The sequence below is a fragment of the Asparagus officinalis genome, chromosome 3, assembly GCF_001876935.1.
Source record: "Asparagus officinalis chromosome 3, Aspof.V1, whole genome shotgun sequence".
Classification (NCBI taxonomy): Eukaryota; Viridiplantae; Streptophyta; class Magnoliopsida; order Asparagales; family Asparagaceae; genus Asparagus; species Asparagus officinalis.
In genome coordinates this window covers 101,329,770-101,335,931 of record NC_033796.1, presented here as the reverse complement: position 1 = coordinate 101,335,931, position 6,162 = coordinate 101,329,770, and positions in this window count along the sequence as shown.

Below are 6,162 nucleotides of genomic sequence, written 5' to 3'. Positions count from 1 at the left end.
AACCAACCTCCAACGTCGATGTTTGTCTAGAATACCTAATAAACAAATACAAACACTAGACAAACAATATTAGGGATTATTTATAAACCATCATCAAAACAAAGGTACTAACATAGGGGTGGGGACTAGTCAATTTTCATCTTTGTCTTAGTCTTTTTTCCTCTTTATCCTACAAATTTTTTATTATCATTTTTTTCCTTTTTCTTAAAAATAATGTTACTTGCCAACTTAATAGAGGTGATTAATAATTGATCTGATAAATTTTAAATTTTCTAATCCTTAAGTAGTTTTTTACTCAAGTTCACCTTTTATGATAACTCCAACTAAATTTCTTAAGAAATAATTTTTAAAGTAGTATACCTCACTTAAGCCTTAACTCAGACTTTTAATAAAAATAATGAAATTTTTACATGCTTAGCTTAGAGCTGAAAATAATTTTTCAAGTTGTCTTGATCTAAATATTTTTAGGATATATGTACACACACACAGACACACACATACATACACACAAATATATATATATATATATATATAAAAATGGGCATCACTAAAAACTCTATTGAAACTCAAGGTGGTTCTATCTTATAAGCCTAAGTTGACCGAGTAATTAAGCCCAATGAGTATTTTTATGCATAATGACCTAAGCCCAATTGGGTTGTGATTCATTGACCCAAAACTCGTTAAATGATCACTTAGAAAGCTTGATGAAGTGGAACCAAATTACCAAGGGATAAAGAGTAAAAAACATACTAACAATGTTTTTAAGTTATACATAAGAATGTTTTCTTAAGTAATAACTAGCCTCAATTAGAATATTTAAGTATATCAAGTGAGTTAATTATTCATAGGCTTCTTTAAATTGGCAAGTTGACCAAATTTTGTGGGTATATTCATGCAAACCCTCACGAGACTACAACTCGTCCTCTAGGGTAACCTAGGGGTTTAAAGGCTTGTTGCATGCGCTAAATATAACCTCGATTTCTGCAAAAGTGAGTTAGAATTTTATTCCTTTTTTTAGTTTCTCTCTTTACTAGAAGACTAGCAAAAGTTTAGGTGTGGGGTATTTGATAGTCACATTTTTATTATATTTTTATACCTTCATTATCTATTTTATTTAAATAAAAATATCACTAATAAACATGTTTATTCTTAATTTGCAGGTTAATGAAGAATTAATGAATAAAAGCTTAAAAAGAACTCAAAATTTCTCATTTTTAACTTTTTATTGAAGCCCGAGATCAAGCCAAGCAATCTACAGAAGCCAAGTAAACAAGGATCAAATATGAAAAGAAATCAAGTCAAAATCATGTTCAAGATGATTAGCCACAAAGGTATTAACTTAGTAAAAGTCAAGTATTATTAACGTGCATTGTTAATAGTTGACAGTTAGGGCTAAAAGTTAACCACTGATGAGTATTATTGACATGCATTGTTAATAGTTGTCAATTACGATCTACAACCAATAATGGTTATACTTCATAACGATTATACTTCACATTGGTAAGACCATATCCCAAATTAATAAACTGGTTCTTTCTTTAAACTACAATTATCAGTTTTTTACTACTATTTTTTCACAAACATATCCCATAAATCTCAATCGTATTTCAAACAAATAAACTGTTATATTTCTTCCTTTTTTCCCGCTTAATTTTTTAACTTATATCCACCACCAGAATTTTACGAAATATTTACAACTAAATTAACAAATTTTAAAAGCAAATTTTTTAAAATTAATTGAGAACTTACTTCTTCCTAGAGAGGGAAACAACCTCTTTCAAACGTCTCGTCTTTCGTTCTCATAATTCTGTCCCCTTTTCATGCACAAGAGGGCCAACGTCGCCTCATTACTATCGTCATCCTCAAGTGAGGCGGACATGGGAGAAGAAGAACCGACAGGGGGTAAGGATGCAAAGGCGGTTGATTCTCGCAAAGCCGCTTTCATCATCGGAGCTGAGGTACGACGACGCTGAACTACTTCGAATTCACTGTTGTTCCTTTCACTCTCCTCCAAATTAGGGTTTTTGGCCATCTTTCTCTTTTTTTAACGAAATTTTGATGGATTTCAGGAGCTTGGAGATGAAATCTAGGGTTTTTTTAGTTCTCTTAAAGTTACAGAGTTGAGGGATTAAGAGAGAGAAGAGAGAAGAGAGGAGGATATGAGGGACAGAAGAGGGGGAGGGGGAGGTTACATTTTTGGGGGGGGACCGTGTAAGGGTAAACATGAAATTTTCCAAAAATTATCTTTCTGTGATGACTTGACAAGGTATAAAGGGGCTAATTCACAATTTTTTGATGTATCAGGGGCTTTCACACATTACAAATAATATAGAGAGCTTCTTCACATGAAGTTTATTTTTTGGGGCCTTGACACAATTTTTCCTTGTAAGTATTGAGGACATTGGTTGGATTTTATGAATTCTTGAGATCCATAGTGGTAGAACCAAAAACTTAAATGATAACAGATAAGCTTGTAGCATTGAAGACGGATTGAGTTGGTTTATTGTGCTCCTATGATCATAGATGTAGTAGCCTAAGTAATTAGTGCCTTAAAACTTGATTAATGGAAGTTTTTTTAATTACAGATTAGGGATCTAATTAAGGGTTTTTTGAGGATTTCATCCATAACTCTTGATTATCTGCCTCGTTAGTATTTAGTGGCTAAAATTCATTCGACGAATTGGTCGGCACCTCCTTAATGAAGGAATAAAACAGAGAAATCAAAGAAAACCCACAGAAAGGAAAAAACAAGGAAAATAATAATAGTGGAAAACATCCTCTCATCCTTAACAAAACTCTTTGAATCAATAGAAAGCTTGTGAAGTGAGAAAAGAAGATCACAGCAACCAAATCAGGATCCCAATGTATAATCTCATTTCAAATTTCATAGTAAATCTTAGTAAATCGAATCAAAATAGAATGAGTAAGGAAGTTAACTTGTTATGAATATGAAGTTAAAAATCTAGGGTTTGCAAAGGATTTTTTTATGTGTTTAGGATGCATGAAACAAACTGAAAAAAAAAGAAAGAAAAAAGAGAAGGGCTCATACCTGACCGTCGGCGCCGGGGAAGACTCGTCCTTAGGAGGATGCTCCAGCAGCGAAAGTTGAGTAGCCGCGCCAAGTTGTCGGATAGTCAGGGACGAGAGAGAGAGAGAGAGAGAGAGAGAGAGAGAGAGAGAACCGAAAAAAAATGAAATGAAATGAAATGAAAATGAGGAAACGAGAAGAAGAAAGGATAGATGAGGGAGAAAAACGGGAAAAGAATTAATTAAATAGCTAAATTGTTTTGGGACCCCTAAAGAATTTTTAATTTGTATATGAGTCCAAACACAAAAAAAAAGAATGAAAATATTCATGAGGACCCTGTAGCTCAGTAAACTACAACCAGACCCAGAGAATTCAGACTTAATTAGAAATTAAGCTGGGTAAATTGTTAAGATTAGAAAAGTGACCTACAAGGAACATATTTGTAGATTTTAATTATTATTGATTTTATTTAAATTTGTTTGGCTCTAACATATGAATTGATTTACCTATAAATAATATTAGTTTATATCTTACATTATAGGTTCTGGTTGATATTTAGGAGAATAATAGTTTGAGAAAGTCGTGACCACTAGAGGTGAGTTTATTTCTCACTAGTATTTTATAATATGAAATTGCATGAGTATTATATTTGATTTATCTTGTGATAAAAAAATAAATAATATATTATTTTTATGTATATAAAGATTTGACCTATTTCTGTTATGGTCTATCCCATGATACGATGTTAGCCTCGTACAATATATGAAAAGCAAATTTGATTTTTATATAAAATATGAAAAATGAATTTGGCTCTCATACAATTTTCAAATAATTGTGGGCATTGTTTTATCTGAAAGTTTTTGATGAAATATTTGGAACGTATTTCAACAAGTTTAACGGATTCAAAAAAATTTCGTGACTTAGTATCTGATAAAAGAAAGAGTAAAAATGCATAAACCGTTTTAACTGAAATGAGGAGCTTTACCTTGTCAACTTCATTTGAAAATATTTGTAAATTCTGATATGCAAAGTATTACTCATTTGACATGTGATCTCGATGTTTTTAAACCCTCAAATAGTCCACTATGGATTGTTTCTGGCTGCCATATGGTGAATGCACCTTTATTTGGCCCCTCTGTATTGGCCCTTCTGAAATTTGTTCTGGCCCGTCTACATTTTGCCAGTAACCTATGACAATGTTAGGTGCATTTGATTCCCGGAAATTATCTGCTATGTAATGCGTTTTACGCATTCCCTTGCTACAGGGCTATAATTCGTAGCATTAGTATGACCTATGGGTGACTTTTACATTCATGAATAACTCATCGAGAATTAAGATTTTGATAATTGACTATGAAATTGAGAAAGGTGACTTTTACATTCATGAATAACTCATCGAGAATTAAGATTTTGATAATTGACTATGAAATTGAGAAAACAATAATTCTCTGGTTTGTACAAATTAGCGAGAATTAAGATTTTGATAATTGACTATGAAATTGAGAAAACAATAATTCTCTGGTTTGTACAAATTAGTAGTTCTTTTCCGTCTTAGTGTTTACCTTGATTCAAAAGGGTTTGATTTCAAGAAACTCCACAGTATATTCAGTTGCACATAAGAAAGAAAATATAATTGTTGTATTCTTTCTTAAAGACGACAATATTATGATATTTGGATCGTATTTTGCTATCTTTGAATTTCTCATGCAAAACTTGTAAATTGTTATTTCTGAGAATTATTCTTATTACTATTTTGTTAGTTATCTAGGAACTCTAGTGGGAAATGTTCTCACTGAGCGCTAGCTCACCCCGTTGTTTTTAAATTTTTTTCAGATCCGGCGTAGCTTCATACTAGCCGAACTTTTGGTTTGAGCTTTTGGCTGAGAGGCGTTATATGGAGAGCCTCTTCTTTTTGATGTTATCTTCAGCATAATTTATTTTATTTTGTAAAAATACTTATAACGGTGAGCTTGTGGACTGTAGGTACCAATTATATACATATATATAGTTGCTCTGACTTCTATCATCAACAGGTTTATGAATATTTTGTAATAAACTATGTGATATGAAGTGCGAGGCTTGACTCGTGCATAAGAATTGTCTCGTACACGGGTCGTTGCTGTCACGTAACCCGCATTTACAAATTTCCGCTGCAGTTTTGGTGCATGAAAGTAAAATGATATCAGAGCCTAGGTTTCGACGATAGAAGCTTTGTAGGGCACGTTAGCATAATGTATATGCGCTAGATGAGTGTTATCGTATGGATCAACTATGTGATATATATGCATGTATACATACGTATATACATGTATGCATATAAATATTTTATAGTAAAGCCTTTTAGGTTTGTTAAGGAGAGGTTAGATGTTTATTTTATTTCACTTTGTCCTTTTACTTCAGTGAGCTAATGGATGGTTACCCTTTTTGTAGGATGGCGGGAACCAATTCATCTTCCAGTTCATCATCTACCCCGTCCAGCTCTATGATTTCTGTAGATAGCTCCTGGGAACCCAGCTTAAGAGACTGAGGATACACTTCTGATGAAACTGACCCAAGCTTGATAGTGGCTAACCATATGAACCCAGACTCATCGGAGGTCGAGCCAGTAGAAGTTATTATGATAAATTCATCAGTCTGAGGTTGATCATGTTGAGGACGAGGATATAGCAGTAGAAGTTATTCCAGTTGATTCATCACCTTCAGAAATCATTATGATTTCATCCGACGCCTCTGATATAGAGTCCCTTGTAGCCAAGATTCCTAGTGATGACCAAGGACTTGCCCCCTCTGAGGGTGAGTCGAATACCCTGGGGATTGGTCCAGACCTCGATCTTGAAGGATGGGGGACTTCTGGCATTGATCCTGACCCCAAGTGAGACCCCGACCATAGCCAGGACACAGAAGAGACTGAGCCGACCGAGGAGTCTAGCTCCAGCAGCTCCTCTTCTTCGATGAAATAGAGTATAACTGTTAGGACAATTTTGTAATATCAGTATATAGGTTTTCGTAGTCACTCTTTTGGTATATGTAGGACATTTTGGTAGAAAATATGTATATATATGTAAACCCATATACTCAGATATCTGTATGAACTAAAAAGTTAAATATAAAAAAATAATATATATATATATATA